Source organism: Notothenia rossii (genome assembly GCF_949606895.1).
Source record: "Notothenia rossii genome assembly, chromosome: 8".
NCBI lineage: Eukaryota > Metazoa > Chordata > Actinopteri > Perciformes > Nototheniidae > Notothenia > Notothenia rossii.
The window spans coordinates 92,501-107,384 of record NC_136906.1 but is presented as its reverse complement, the minus strand read 5'-3'; the positions used below and the strand labels follow the sequence as shown (position 1 = coordinate 107,384).

Here is a 14,884-nt window from a genome sequence, read left to right as displayed (position 1 = left end):
CGTAGTGCCAGATATTCACATTTTAAACTCCACTACGATTGATAAATAACCCTAACCATGTTATGCTGTTCCTTCTAGTGTTTACTTCCTGTCTGTCTTTTTCTGGTGATTTCTCCAACGTCTCAATCTTTTAACCTCTTGCGTTCTATCCATTGATCCTCCTTAGCAACAGTATTTTGTTTGCTCAGCAGAGTTCTGTTATCAAGTTTTACCAACCTCTGTAATGTCCAAATGAGACAAAATGTGTATTAAGAATTTATAAATTAAGAAATAGAATTCTGCTATCAAAATCGGTTTACGTGTATGGGCTTCAAAGATTTTCATAATAGCAATGTGTTTGTGTGTGTGCGCGTGCATGTGGGTGCGTGTCTGATGACACACTACCTGACCTCTCAAGTTTCAGTCAGAGAGGAGAAGCAAGGCGAGGCCAAAAGAGACGAGAATTTAGATAGAGACAGACGGACAGACAGACAGACAGACAGACAGACAGACAGACAGAGACACAGAGACACAGAACAGTGATGTTAACTGGATTTATTTTTGAATAAGCAGGTAAGACTGAACTGTGTGTGTGGGGGGGGGAGGGGGGGGCAGTAAAAGCCGTCGTTTCTATGTGTGTAGATTCTATATTTTAACAAAACATTTCTAATCACATGTTTTATAATTATTTATGTATATTTATATATATGTAAATAACATAGTATTAATGTAGCATTTAAGTCAACACTATACTGTGTGTGTGTGTGTGTGTGTGTGTGTGTGTGTGTGTGTGTGTGTGTGTGTGTGTGTGTGTGTGTGTGTGTGTGTGTGTGTGTGTGTGTGTGTGTGTGTGTGTGTGTGTGTGTGTGTGTGTGTGTGTGTGTGTGTGTGTGTGTGTGTGTGTGTGTGTGTGTGTGTGTGTGTGTGTGTGTGTGTGTGTGTGTGTGTGTGTGTGTGTGTGTGTGTGTGTGTGTGTGTGTGTGTGTGTGTGTGTGTGTGTTGCGTGTGTCCTGCTGCAGTGCTGTTAAGCCCGAGGGTCCCCCCAGTGGACCCCTCCCACCGTTTTTTTTACGAGACTATGTCTCAGGGCTTCTTAACATTTATGAAACTATTAATGTTCCATACCCTTTTAACGATAAGAAACTCAGCTAACGAACAATATGAACCATTTTTAGCTAAAAGAAACCTAAGAGTAATACCAAGCCTTTGAATTAGCATGGAGCGAAAAAATGCTAACTAATGCTAACGGGCTTTTGCACAGCACTCACGGTAGCAATGCACTTATTACTTATCGTCACTGCACAAACAAGATATCTGATTAAAGCTGAGACTCCACAGATTCCACACATGTAATGTCATCACTGTAGGACCCCGAATTGCGGAGCTATCAGCCAGAAAAGAGAAAGTAAACAACATCCGGTTTAAAAATATTACAATAATTACTTCTGACCTTTTTTGATTTGTGATCAAAAGTTGTGTTCAACGGAATAAAAACGCCGCTCAAGGTTAATCGAATGTGTTTGTGTCACGTATACATTTTTACTGATAATCCATCATATTTATGGCAATATACTGGGTATAAAGTGTTGCCGTCCAGGCTTGTACTTTCAGATGTGCTTTGTTTGCTTCTCTATTATATGGTTCTATGGTAATGTTTATGTGGATTTGGGAACTGCCCCTCGATTCTATTGGACATTTTGGTTAAGAAAAAGGTGTAAATCACCCAAATCGACCAATGGGTTCCAGATATATGGTCCTGCGTAAAGTATGAAGAATGCCAGCCGGCGTAAGCACTTTACGCAGCAGACTTTACTTATTGTTTACTACCGTAAGGAAGCAGGAATTGCAGGACCCGGAGCGCACGGAGCACAGAGCGGACAGCAGATAACGGAATTGCAGTTTTATTGCTTATGGATTATCAGAACATTTCAAAGGGGACATAGCCACATTGGATATTAACCTATGGATTAACTACATCATCGTTGTTATCGTTTGAATGCCATTGAAGACCAGTTTAGACCAGACAGAGACAAAGGTAAGCCATGTTAGCGTTGTGTAGCTACCTAGCGCCACTTGTTTTGATTTACGTTTTTGTTGGTAACGTCGCGAGTTTGTATCTTTCAGTGTTGAGGTGGGCACCGTTAGATTCTGTGTCTTTACGATCATAAACGATGTGTTGGATGTGCTGCTAGGATAAGTAATAAGGGAGCTAGGAGGGATTTTAGGTGCAGTAATAGGTTAGCATTTTTCGCTCGGGGCTAATCCAGAGGCTCACTATGTTTTTTTTTGTTGGTTTTTTTCACAACAGTTGTATTTGGATGGAATGAATACCTATAGTGATAATTCAAAGTAATAAAATGATTTTTACAGTGAAAAAGGTCAAATGGAACCGATGGTTCCCAAATTACCCAGAGGTGAGTCCGCCTGGACTTTATTTGTCTAAATCTCTCTAAAAAGGTCAAATTTCACTTGTTTTGCATCAATCTTGATACAGGGTACTTATTATATGTTATCGTTTGGATTCCTAAAGCTTTTAGTCTACTAATCCATCATTCAAGGGTGGTTTTCACTATAAGTAATGGGTTCTTTTTAGGCGGACATTAGAATTTACATGTTTTTACTATGTTCCATCTGAATTTACTTTAAAATAAAAACATCTATATTGATTCTGACACTTCTACATTCAACTCACAGATGTAACCTTGCTTTGAGATAAAATATTATTAATTTACCCCTTCTAGAGGTGACGATATAGTCTTTGTTGTGTTAGTGGCATTTTCGAGCCTGAAACCTGAAAAACAGACTCGGGGCTTAAGAGGTTAAACTGATAGTGTGCATATCAGCTGATCATAACCAGCGTTCATTAAACTTTTTAAAATATTAAAGATAGACAGAGTGTATGAAACTGAAATATAGCTGTGACGGTGCACCACTGAACTGGATTTCATTCATTCACACACACACACGCACACACGCACACACACACACACACACACACACACACACACACACACGTATGTCTGTCCTCATGTTCCAGCAGGTGTTCAGGGTGTAAAGGGTTAACGGACATGATTTACAATCCCAGCTGGTTTCATTTTTATTACCACCGGTATGTTTGAGGGGGCAACGGTGACATGGTCCCAGATAAACCTCATTTAACTCAGAAAGCAAGGAGCAAAGGAACCAAGGAACCAAGGAATCAAGGAAGCAAAGACCAAAGGAAGAGCAGTTAAACAAACCAACAACAAAATAACTGAAGTCACATTTAGAGCACCAGCTGTTGTGAGGAAGGTTAGAGAAATCAGAATCAATGTTAATCTCAGTGATGCAAACACAGGTATGGTGAAAAAAGAGACCTATTCGAAGCAGAAAAAAACAGCGCAGTATACCATCTGACAAAGGCCTCTGCTACAATGCTTCAATTATTAACTGGCTGTTCTTTATAATATACTCAGATCAATAGGAGACAGAGATGTTAAGTTATAAATCAAGGGTTTTTATTATTATTTACAGCAGGGGTGGGGAACCCTTTTTCCTTTCAATTTTTACAACATCCTCCGAGGGCCGTACAAATTATTGAACTCAACCTCTGCTTAAAAAAATAAAATCACAGCCCATTCATTTGGCCTTTCTTTCATGCCGTGCAAAGAACAAGCAACCTCCTAATCCACATATCTTACCATGAGTCGCGCATGCACCACGTGCACGGTGTAGCATGACCACCAAAACAGAAAGATATGGACACAAGATGTGTGCAAATGTATTTAGTTTCCTGATTTAAGTGTGGGGGGGGGAGACATCACCTGGGAAGATTTGTTTTTAAATATTGAAGTTAAAAGCATCAATCTGGTGCCCTTTGAGAGCAACATGAGGAGATCTATGGGTACATCTCTCAACACCCAGATGAAACAGAACTGTAAGCATATTTTTCTTTTTGGATATTTTACAAATCACTCTTCTTTTAAACTCTATTCTTGTTATTTTTAACAAATGTTGTGTTACTGTCATATAGTATTTTATACCTGTTTTTCATGTAGTCTCTAATATCTCATTAATAACTATCAAATCAAAGTTTATTTGCAAAGCGATTTGTGGTCGGGCCAAAGTGCTGTACATGTAATAAATACTACAATCACAATAAAAGAAAAAAATAAATAAAACAAATATATAAAAAACACAGGGAAAAGTCAGGAGTCGTGCACTGCTCTGACTAAAAGGCCAGAGAGAAGAAGTGTGTTTTTAAGAGTAGATTTAAAAACCCCTAGGGTCTGGGCCGACCTCACAGGGAGGGACAGAGTGTTCCAGAGCCTATAGGGCCAGCTGCTGCGAAGGCTCGGTGCCCTCGGGTTTTGAGCCTGGTCTTGGGCGCTACCAGCAGCAGCTGGTCAGCAGACCTTAAGGCTCTGGGGTGTAGCACTGGAGCAGTTCAGCTATATAGGCCGGAGCCAGCCCATTTAGGGCTTTGAAAACAGATAAAAGGATTTTAAAATCAATTCTGAACCGAACTGGAAGCCAGTGCAGTGAGGCCAGAGTTGGGGTGATGTGGTCACGCTTTTGTGGCCAGTCAGAAGATGTGCAGCTGCGTTCTGCTCTAGCTGCAGGCGTCTGATTGAGGCCTGGTCCATACCCACGTACAGAGCGTTCCAGTAATCCAGTCTTGAGGTAACAAAGGCGTTAATAACCCTTTCTAAGTCTTTAAAAGATAAAAACATGTTTAAAAAAAGCAGGTTTTGACTACACTCCTGACCTGCTTATCAAATTTAAAGGCGCTGTTGAAGGTCACTCCAAGGTTCATGACAGAGGGGAGGATATTTTTATTGAGGTAGCCCAGAATATCAACCGGGGAGACTGTTGGTTGGGGTCCAAAAAAGATGACCTCTGTCTTGCTCTCATTGAGGGTGAGGAAGTTTCGGCTCAGCCAGGATTTGATCTCTATCAAGCAGTCCATCAACTGCTGTAGTGAGTGTTTGACATGTGCTTTGAGAGGCAGATAGATCTGTACATCGTCGGCGTAGCAGTGGAAGGGAATATTGTGTTTAGTGAGAATTGAACCTAGGGGCAGTATGTACAGTAGAAAAAGAATGGGGCCCAGAATCGAGCTTTGGGGAACCCCAATGGTAAGAGGGCCTTTGGCAGAGGAGAAGGCACCACCTAGCTGCACTGAGAAGCTACGGTCTGTCAGGTAGGACCTGAACCAGGCAAGGGCAACTATAATGATCATATCAAGGTGTGCCTTAACCTCACTGAGCTGAGGTTATTTGAGCCTCTCAGGAGAGAGCTCTCTTCCACCTGGTTGTAGAAAAGCTCTTTAAATTCGTTAGCATAGCTAGCTAACCAGATGCTAATAACAACAGATCGCCACTGTGCTTACAACTAAAGACACAGCCATGCACACACACACACACACACACACACACACTCACACTCACACTCACACTCACACTCACACTCACTAACACACACACAGGAGGAACAAGAAGAACTCTGCTTCAGTTGGCCGAGCGGTTTATGTAGTCACAGGACGGCCGAGCAACACAAGATATGTTTGCTGTCGCTTCATGTTCAGGAGAAATAAAAGCAGAGCATTACACACACACACACACACACACACACACACACACACACACACACACACACACACACACACACACACACACACACACACACACACACAGATATCCGTTTGTATGTTTCTGGCAGCAGGTCTTACTGGAGCTAGAGTTTGTGTCTACTGAGAAACTTCTCAACTAAAGTGTCACTGAGTTTCTGTTTTAATCAGAGAGCGTAACACACACATCATTTTATTTTAGCGTAGAGAGCTGACAGAGAGAGGAAATGCCTGACGTTGCTGCTGGCGTCCAACAACATTCAGGAGTCTACAGTTGCACACACACACACACACACACACACACACACACACACACACACACACACACACATATGGTGTGTACATTGAAAGGAGGAATACTCTTCTCTATCAGTGTGACACAACATCACACTCTGCTGGAATGAGAAACACTGATAACAGCTGTGTGTGTGTGTGTGTGTGTGTGTGTGTGTGTGTGTGTGTGTGTGTGTGTGTGTGTGTGTGTGTGTGTGTGTGTGTGTGTGTGTGTGTGTGTGTGTGTGTGTGTGTGTGTGTGTGTGTGTGTGTGTGTGTGTGTGTGTGTGTGTGTGTGTGTGTGTGTGTGTGTGTGTGTGTGAGACACCTGTCTGAGCAAAAGAGGAATGCAGTTGGCATCGGGGCTAAATAGTTAGCTTAGCATAGAGACTGGCCACAGCAGGAACAGGAAGTGGGGAAACGTGTGAGCAGCGCATGTAGACAGAGGTGTGTGTGTGTGTGTGTGTGTGTGTTTGTGTCAGTTTGTTTGAGAGTCAGTGTGGCGCCTCTTATCAGAAATACAAGAGGCTGCACCACATGTAAGTGATGGACACACACTCATTCACACACACAAACACACACACACACACACACACACACACACACACACACACACACACACCTTCAGTTTGAAGCAGGGGACAGACCAGCAGCTGCTGATCTCAGTAAGACTTGTTTCCTATCATTATACATTTGTCTGTAGTCTGTTTGTGTGTGTATATATATATATATATATATATACATACACACACAATGTATATGTATGTATGTATCTATATAGATATATAGATACATATATATGTTATAACATAAGTTATGTGTGTGTAAGTGTGTTTTATATCATGTATTTGATTTGTTGAATATGTTGTATGTGCGTACAGTTGGTCTGTATTATCCTATCTATAGGATCCTCATCAGCTTTATTTAAAGAGAATCTTGGTCCATTATTAAAAGACATAGAACACTCAAAAATTAAAATGAAAAAAGGCAGTCATACCAATGTTTCCACAGAGGTGACTGGTATCGTACAGCACTGAGACACGGATTTGAAAGCAGCATAATGATAGAGTTATGAGAAGCATTCAATCGACAGATGAATTTGTCCATCAGATTTCTCAAGAGAGCATGGGACGTGTTGACTCGTGCATTACAGAGCATTTCACTTGCACTGCACCACCTGGGTTTTCTAAGCAGTATACGCAAACAGTCATTATGAGCAACCTGGAGCTTCCGGAGGCTCGTCTTCTTAAACTTGAGCCACAAGGGGGCAGTGTATAGAGGAGTGCAATAAGCTCTAAAGAGGTTCACCTTAACCTTTTCTGAACACCAAGAGAATTCTCTAGCCAACATGTTGGCTTGCATATATAAGACACGCCGCTGTCTATACATGTCATCATCATCAGCCATTTCATCTGTGATGATGTGTCCCAGATACTTAGTGTTACAGCAGACAGACAGCACCTGTCCTGACAAACAGAATGTTGGAAAACAAAGGTTCTTACCCCCTTTTGCTTTGCAGATCATTACAGCGCTCTTCTTAGCATTGTATTTAACATCAAATTTGACTCTGTAATCAGAACAAACATTTAACAACTGTTGAAAACCAGCACTGCTAGGAGAAACAATTGCCAGATCATCAGCATACATAAGATGGTTTACAATCACATTACCAATCACACACCCTGTTTTACAGACACTTAAATCATCTGATAGATCATTCATATAGATATTAAAAAGGTATGGTGAGAGGAGCCCCCCCTGGCGGACTCCATTTCTAACACCAAATGGCGCCGAGACTGCATTCCCCCATTTTATCCGCATGCTCTGGTTGGCATACCAATAAGCCAGGATCGTAATTATACTGTTGGGCACACCCCTTTGTCTCAATTTTAAAAACAGTTTCTGATGGTTAACTCGGTCAAAAGCCTTAGAGGCATCAATGAAACCAATCAGAACAGTGGAACTCTGTCTCCTATATGTTTCCACCATTTCCTTCAAAGCATAGATGCATAGCTCAGTGCCATGCTTAGCCTTGAAGCCAAACTGGTTATCTGAGGTACATAAATAAGAACATAGTCTATCCAACAAAATTATTCCAGGACTTTGGATAAAACACTGGCTAGAGCAATTGGTCTATAGTTATCCAAGCTCCCTACCTTGCCCGCTTTGTCCTTAATGACAGGCACCAAGGTAACAGTCAACATGGAGTCTGGCAACACACCATGAGTCATGAGGCCGGTAAAACAAATGGCAAGAAGAACTGCAACCTTCGGGCTTGCCAGTTTAAGGTGCTCAGCAGTGATTCGGTCAGAGCCACATGCTTTGTCATCAGCTAGCTGTGCAATTGCTCGATAAACCTCTTTAGCTGTGATTCCCACTGTGTCACTTTTCACAACATTACCAACTTTATAGGGGTCACTTTTAACACAGTTAAGTATAGTAGAGTAATGTTGCCTCCACAACTCAGCTATGTTATCGGCTCCAGAGACTCCCTCTATGGTACATGGTAACGACGTGCTGGCCCTGTTCAGAGCTCTCACCTCCTTCCAGAAGCCCGTCACATCATTATGAAGGAGCTTTTCAGCCATAGAATCCGCTCTCAATGTTTCTGTATGTTTGTGACATAACAAACTGCATATTTATATCTAGCCTATGTACGCTTTTTGAGATCCAGGACAGGCCCCTCTCTGGGCTTTCCTGCCCGGACCCAGGCCCCAAAAGCATTCTTAGCTTCAGCATGTTGATCAGCCACATGTTTATTCCACCCTGGCTTGACGTTGTGTCTCTTCCCAGAGTAGGTATAGCATGGTCTACTGGCCTCCCATACAGCTCCCACAATACAATCATACATGTTACAGAGGTCTTCACGGTCAGAGCTTTCATTACAACCCACATCAACACACAGAGTTGCCACTTTGGGTGGATATACATCACTCAACAGGACATCAGTTCTCCCATAGTACAATAGCCTATCCTCATGTTATGAGCTTGGACCAATCCACTTTAGTGGTACAGGCATTTGTAACCTCCTGAGACATCTCAAGGAGACTATCACAATCTAGTGACATTACAAAAGGAATGTGATCTGACATTGATGCCTCATACACAATCTCAATTGATCTTACAATGTCATGGGCATTAGCAGTGCTTATGCAATGGTCAAGCCATGAAGTTGTGTGCCAGGCCTCGCTTTTATACGAGTAGCTATCTGTAGGCAGAAATATTCGGCTTGATAATATAAGATTGTTATCTTCACAGAACTGTAGCAGATGCTTAGCAAACAAGGACCTTTTGTCTGATATGTCCGCATTCATATCCCCCACTCCATGAACACTGGTAGAATGATTATCAACAATAACAGAATGTATAAAAGCAAGTCTGTTCAGGTGTTCCTCTTCATTATGCTGTGACTCATATGGTGTTTCTACATTGAGAATGCTAAACTCCTTGTTATTCATTTTGATCTGTACAGCAACACACCAGTCAACTTCAAGCTTGATGACATTAATGACAGCGTCCAGCTTTTTGTTCCACAGGATAGCCCCGCTCCCTGCTATCCTTCCTCTCACTATTCCCACAGATAGGTCCGTGGTGGACTCACCAGCCCCGTGGAAATGTTCATTAAGAGAGCTCAACTTTCCCAAGTCCTGTTTTGGTAAGAAAGTTTCTTGCGAGCATAAAATGTCACATTTTTGTAGCAAGTTGTCCACCACTACACGTCGGATCCTATCAGCAGCGCTGTTGCCCAGGCGCAGCCCGCGACAGTTAAATGATCCAACCCGCATAACGTTTAGCTAAGCAGCTCAGCCGTAGCCCCGTTCAGTACCCTCGCATCAGCAAAAGGTCTAGCTCTTCCAGCCCCTATCACCTCCGCTTTACGTGGTTCATAGTATCGCCTCACAACTGAGCCTTCAGGCCAGAGTTCTGGGTTAAACATCTCCGCAACTTCATTGCACTCAGCACACACTTTAAACGAGCTATATCTGTTGCTCGCTGTGTCAATACGGTGACAGTTAACATCACGGCCGAGTTGTTCAGTTAGATATTCGGACAGTGTCTCAGCATCAAGGTCTGGTGAGAATTTGGTAGCAAAAACACTCACCAACTTCGTACGGATCACTTTTATATTCCCTTGTGCAGCAGTGCCAACAATAGGCTTAGGCATCCTCCGTTCAGGTTTCCCAACAAGCTGTTTAGATAAGGCAGACTGGCCCTCGGCCCTATTCCTCCGACCTCGGCCCTGTTTCACAACTTGACTCCATACCTGTGAATTTACTGCAGTTCCTCCAGGGCTCACAGGCACTCTCGGTCCCTGACGCAGCAACCGGGTCAACACAGTTGGGATGTACATCAGTAGAAGAGCCCGGGGGGCTCGCATCCTTCACCGACACCAAACCATCCTGGCCATCACCCTGAGCGCTCCCACAGGCAGTTTCAGCGTCACTTGGTACAGCCAGTCCTCCACCATGACTCGGCTCCAACTGGCGTTCTACGGCAGCAACTCTGCTGTCCATGGTCGCAGCCACAGCACGCAGGTCCTCACCGATATCTGCCTGGACTTCCACTACGTGTCTCAATGCGCAAACCTCGCTGTGCAGTCGCTCCATCTTGCTCAGCAGGTTGGACACATCCAGGTTGTTAAACGTAACAGGCGGCAGCTCATCCCGGTAGTGGGAGACAAAACGGGGGATGTTTTCACCGCATTCATTTAGCACTTTTAAGCAGCTTTTGATATTATTTGCATCCTTCTGGTTGCCTTTAAAGGCCACACACCGCTGCTTGGTTTCAGGACAGAGTTCAAACAACGTCTTTTTAGAAGTCTCGATCCATTCGGAATCGAAGGTGTTAGAGGCTACAAGGACTAGCTCGTACTCAGGATGAGCTAGTGTGTGTAGTTATTAAATGTGTGCAGATGTTTCAATACAATTAACTGCTGTGTGTGTGAGATCATGGTGGGTGTTCAAGTTGTATCATGTTAGTGTGTGTTCAAGGTTAGGGTTAGTGCTTGTTCATGGTGTGTTCACTGTTATGTTGTAATCATTGATGGTTAACAATGCTATATTATGTTTAATAATGGTTAATTACATGTCACATGTTAGACGCTTTTATCCAAAGCGACTTACATACTCAATACTGTGGACAATCCCCACAGGAGCAATTTGGGGTGAAGTGTCTCAGGGACACAACGACATGTTGACTGCAGTCGGGTTTGAACCTGAGACCCCCTGATCCCAACACCAACGCACAACCCACTGCACCACACGCCTCCCGTTAATAATGATGTATGATGGTTACTAATGGTGTGTGGTGGTATTGAATGGTACTAAGGATCCTGGGTATGGATCATCTGAAGGTGCAATGCTGGACAGGGAAGAGCATGGCTGCTCCTCTGGATCTCGTGTACCTGTTCCCGTCCATCAGGTGCAGGGTGGTCGGTCTCAGATAAAGATAACATATACTTTATTGATCCTAAATTGGGCTATTTTTTTTGTTGCAGAAGCATTTAAAACACTGACAGGTGTGTTGGGGGAGGTTCTGACAGGTGTGTTGAGGGAGGTTCTGACAGGTGTGACGGGTGAGGATCTGAGAGGTGTGACGGGTGAGGGTCTGACAGGTGTGATTGGGAGGGTCTGAGAGGTGTGATGGGGGAGGGTCTGACAGGTGTGATGGGGGAGGGTCTGACAGGTGTGATTGGGAGGGTCTGAGAGGTGTGACGGGTGAGGGTCTGACAGGTGTGATTGGAAGTGTCTGAGAGGTGTGATGGGGGAGGGTCTGACAGGTGTGATTGGGAGGTTCTGAGAGGTGTGATCGGGAGGGTCTGACAGGTGTGATTGGGAGGGTCTGAGAGGTGTGATGGGGGAGGGTCTGACAGGTGTGATTGGGAGTGTCTGAGAGGTGTGATGGGGAGGGTCTGACAGGTGTGATTGGGAGGGTCTGAGAGGTGTGATGGGGGAGGGTCTGACAGGTGTGATTGGGAGTGTCTGAGAGGTGTGATGGGGAGGGTCTGACAGGTGTGATTGGGAGGGTCTGAGAGGTGTGATGGGGTAGGTTCTGACAGGTGTGATTGGGAGGGTCTGAGAGGTGTGATGGGGTAGGGTCTGACAGGTGTGACGGGTGAGGGTCTGACAGTGCTCTGTCTGTACACAGTTAAGGCGAGACACGTCAGGCAAAAACATCGTTTTTCAAGCACTGGTCAATTTTGAGATGTTGTGCTATTCTGATTCTATAACATGTTTTCTTTCAGGCTTTTGGAAAACGTACAAAATACACATTTAGGTATTTATCTTACTATAGTTTGTCGATTTGCGTCAGTAGATTTCTCCTAAATTCACCAAAAATTAGCATTCTAACGTAACATAAAGTACCGCGACTGCTGTGTGCACCATGTCATCAGAGATATCGTTTGAAAGCTCCGTCTCTCCTGCACAATCTCATCGGATCCAAATATGGTCTTTTGTATCAGCAACCAATCGTGAAAGTACAAAGGGGTCTTAAACCAAGAAACGAAATCTCATTGGCTGGTGTCAATTACTGACAACGTGATTCGTTCAGATGCGTCACGTGGTGTGCTAAAACACTTCCTGGCTGTTGACAGTATTTTCTGATTTATGGAGTGATAAAAAGAGATATCCAATACCCCTTCTGTAAAAGCCTTACATACTAGACTATAAAATGAAACAAGAATTTTGAACCTGGATTTATCCAAAGTTCAGATTTTGATTCCTGAAATGTGTTAAAATATGCACATATTTAATGAGATAATGGTTAATTTCCATATTTAAATTTGCTATTTCAGAAAACTTGTAATACCAAAAACAATTGCCTTATTGTAAGTAATTAACTGGAGAAATGTCTAGCTGATACCTTTACGTGAAAAAAATTACCCTATTCACCTGGGGTGTCTCGCCTTAATCTGCTCCATTTCTCTGACCTCCTGCTGTGCTCTGTAAACTGTTATCTCATCACTTCTCTACACGCGAGTATCACTCAGATAAGTTCTTCAAGAGTGGGTGTGGTGTGTGTGAGTGTGTATATGTGTGTATGTGACCAAAATAGGATGCATCAACATCCTACAGAGGATCCAGGCCACAGGAAGCTGGACCCCATCCAGGGTCAAAGTCTTTGGCTGGTTCTATCTCTGGCAGTAACTCAGAGCCATGGGACTGATCCAGTACCACTACCTCAGAGCCATGGGACTGATCCAGTACCTCAGAGCCATGGGACTGATCCAGTACCAGTAACTCAGAGCCATGGGACTGATCCAGTACCTCAGAACCATGGGACTGATACAGTACCTCAGAGCGATGGGACTGATACAGTACCTCAGAGCGATGGGACTGATCCAGTACCACTACCTCAGAGCCATGGGACTGATCCAGTACCTCAGAGCCATGGGACTGATCCAGTACCAGTAACTCAGAGCCATGGGACTGATCCAGTACCTCAGAACCATGGGACTGATCCAGTACCTCAGAGCGATGGGACTGATCCAGTACCTCAGAGCCATGGGACTGATACAGTACGTCAGAGCGATGGGACTGATCCAGTACCTCAGAGCCATGGGACTGATCCAGTACCTCAGAGCCATGGGACTGATCCAGTACCTCAGAGTGATGGGACTGATCCAGTACCTCAGAGCGATGAGACTGATCCAGTACCTCAGAGCCATGGGACTGATCCAGTAACTCAGAGCGATGGGACTGATCCAGTACCTGAGAGCGATGGGACTGATCCAGTACTTCAGAGCCATGGGACTGATCCAGTAACTCAGAGCCATGGGACTGATCCAGTACCTCAGAGCCATGGGACTGATCCAGTAACTCAGAGCCATGGGACTGATCCAGTACCTCAGAGCGATGGGACTGATCCAGTAACTCAGAGCGATGAGACTGATCCAGGTGAAACTCGAAACCAGGGATAGAAAACAATTTGAATCTCCGGACAACTTATACTTTCCGGTGATTGAAAAATAGGAGATGGGAGGAGAGGAGACTAGAGGGGAGGAGAGGAGACTAGAGGAGAGGAGAGGAGATAAGGAGAAGAGGAGATGAGGAGATAAGGAGATAGAAAGAGGAGATAAGAAAAGGAGATGAGGAGAGGAGATAAGGAGAGGAGAGGAGGAGATAGGGAGAGGAGACACATAGAGGGGGGGAGTAGATAAGGAGTGGAAATGAGGAGAGGAGATAAGAAGAAGTTAAAGATGTAGTGTGTGTGTGTGTGTGTGTGTGTGTGTGTGTGTGTGTGTGTGTGTGTGTGTGTGTGTGTGTGTGTGTGTGTGTGTGTGTGTGTGTGTGTGTGTGTGTGTGTGTGTGTGTGTGTGTGTGTGTGTGTGTGTGTGTGTGTGTGTGTGTGTGTGTGTGTGTGTGTGTGTGTGTGTGTGGAATGAGCCAGGTCAACGTAGTGATGGTAACACACACTGGAGGTTCAGTCTGATGACCGGCAACAGGTGCTGCTGCCCTGGTAACGCAGGGGTGGGGTCAACTCTGGCAACACCACCGACACCAGAGACAGTGTGTGTGTGTGTGCGTGCGTGTGAGTCCCAAGTCACTGTGGTGAGAGTCAAGCAAGTCAAGTCATTGCTCAGGTCAAACAAGTCACAAGTCAAGTCATACGAAATTCTAATGAATAACCCCAGTTTCCACATTTAAATCAGTTAACAGTTACTGGGGCCCTCCTGCAACATCTTGCAGGAAACAGTGTCTGAGGGCATGTTCATTTAATAAACTATGAATGTTTTATATCCATGTAACGGGAAGAAACTCATTTTTTATTAATTTTTCAAAACAAAAAAACGCAATGCTAAAGCTGAGCCTCTGAATTAGCAACGAGCAAAAAATACTAACATTTACTGCACTGAAACTCACTCATAAAACCTTATTATTTATCCATTCTGCACGTCCAACCCATTGATCTGATCGTGAGATGACACAGAAACGATGGGTACCCTCATTATCACTCAGTGATACGAACTCAAGACTTTATAAACAAAAACAGACATCAAAACATGTGGCGCTAGGTAGCTAA

The 14,884-nt window shown here is 44.0% G+C and overlaps 1 protein-coding gene across 1 annotated transcript in view; it reads left to right on the top strand.

Moving 5' to 3' along the window:
* Positions 1 to 392: 392 nt before the first annotated feature.
* The window catches only part of scn4ab (sodium channel, voltage-gated, type IV, alpha, b), a 67,267-nt gene continuing 52,775 nt past the window's right edge, over positions 393 to 14,884 (top strand). The window contains exon 1 of the mRNA XM_079643294.1: positions 393 to 552. The gene's annotated coding sequence lies outside the window, so the exon portion shown is untranslated. The remainder of the gene's footprint in view (positions 553 to 14,884) is intronic.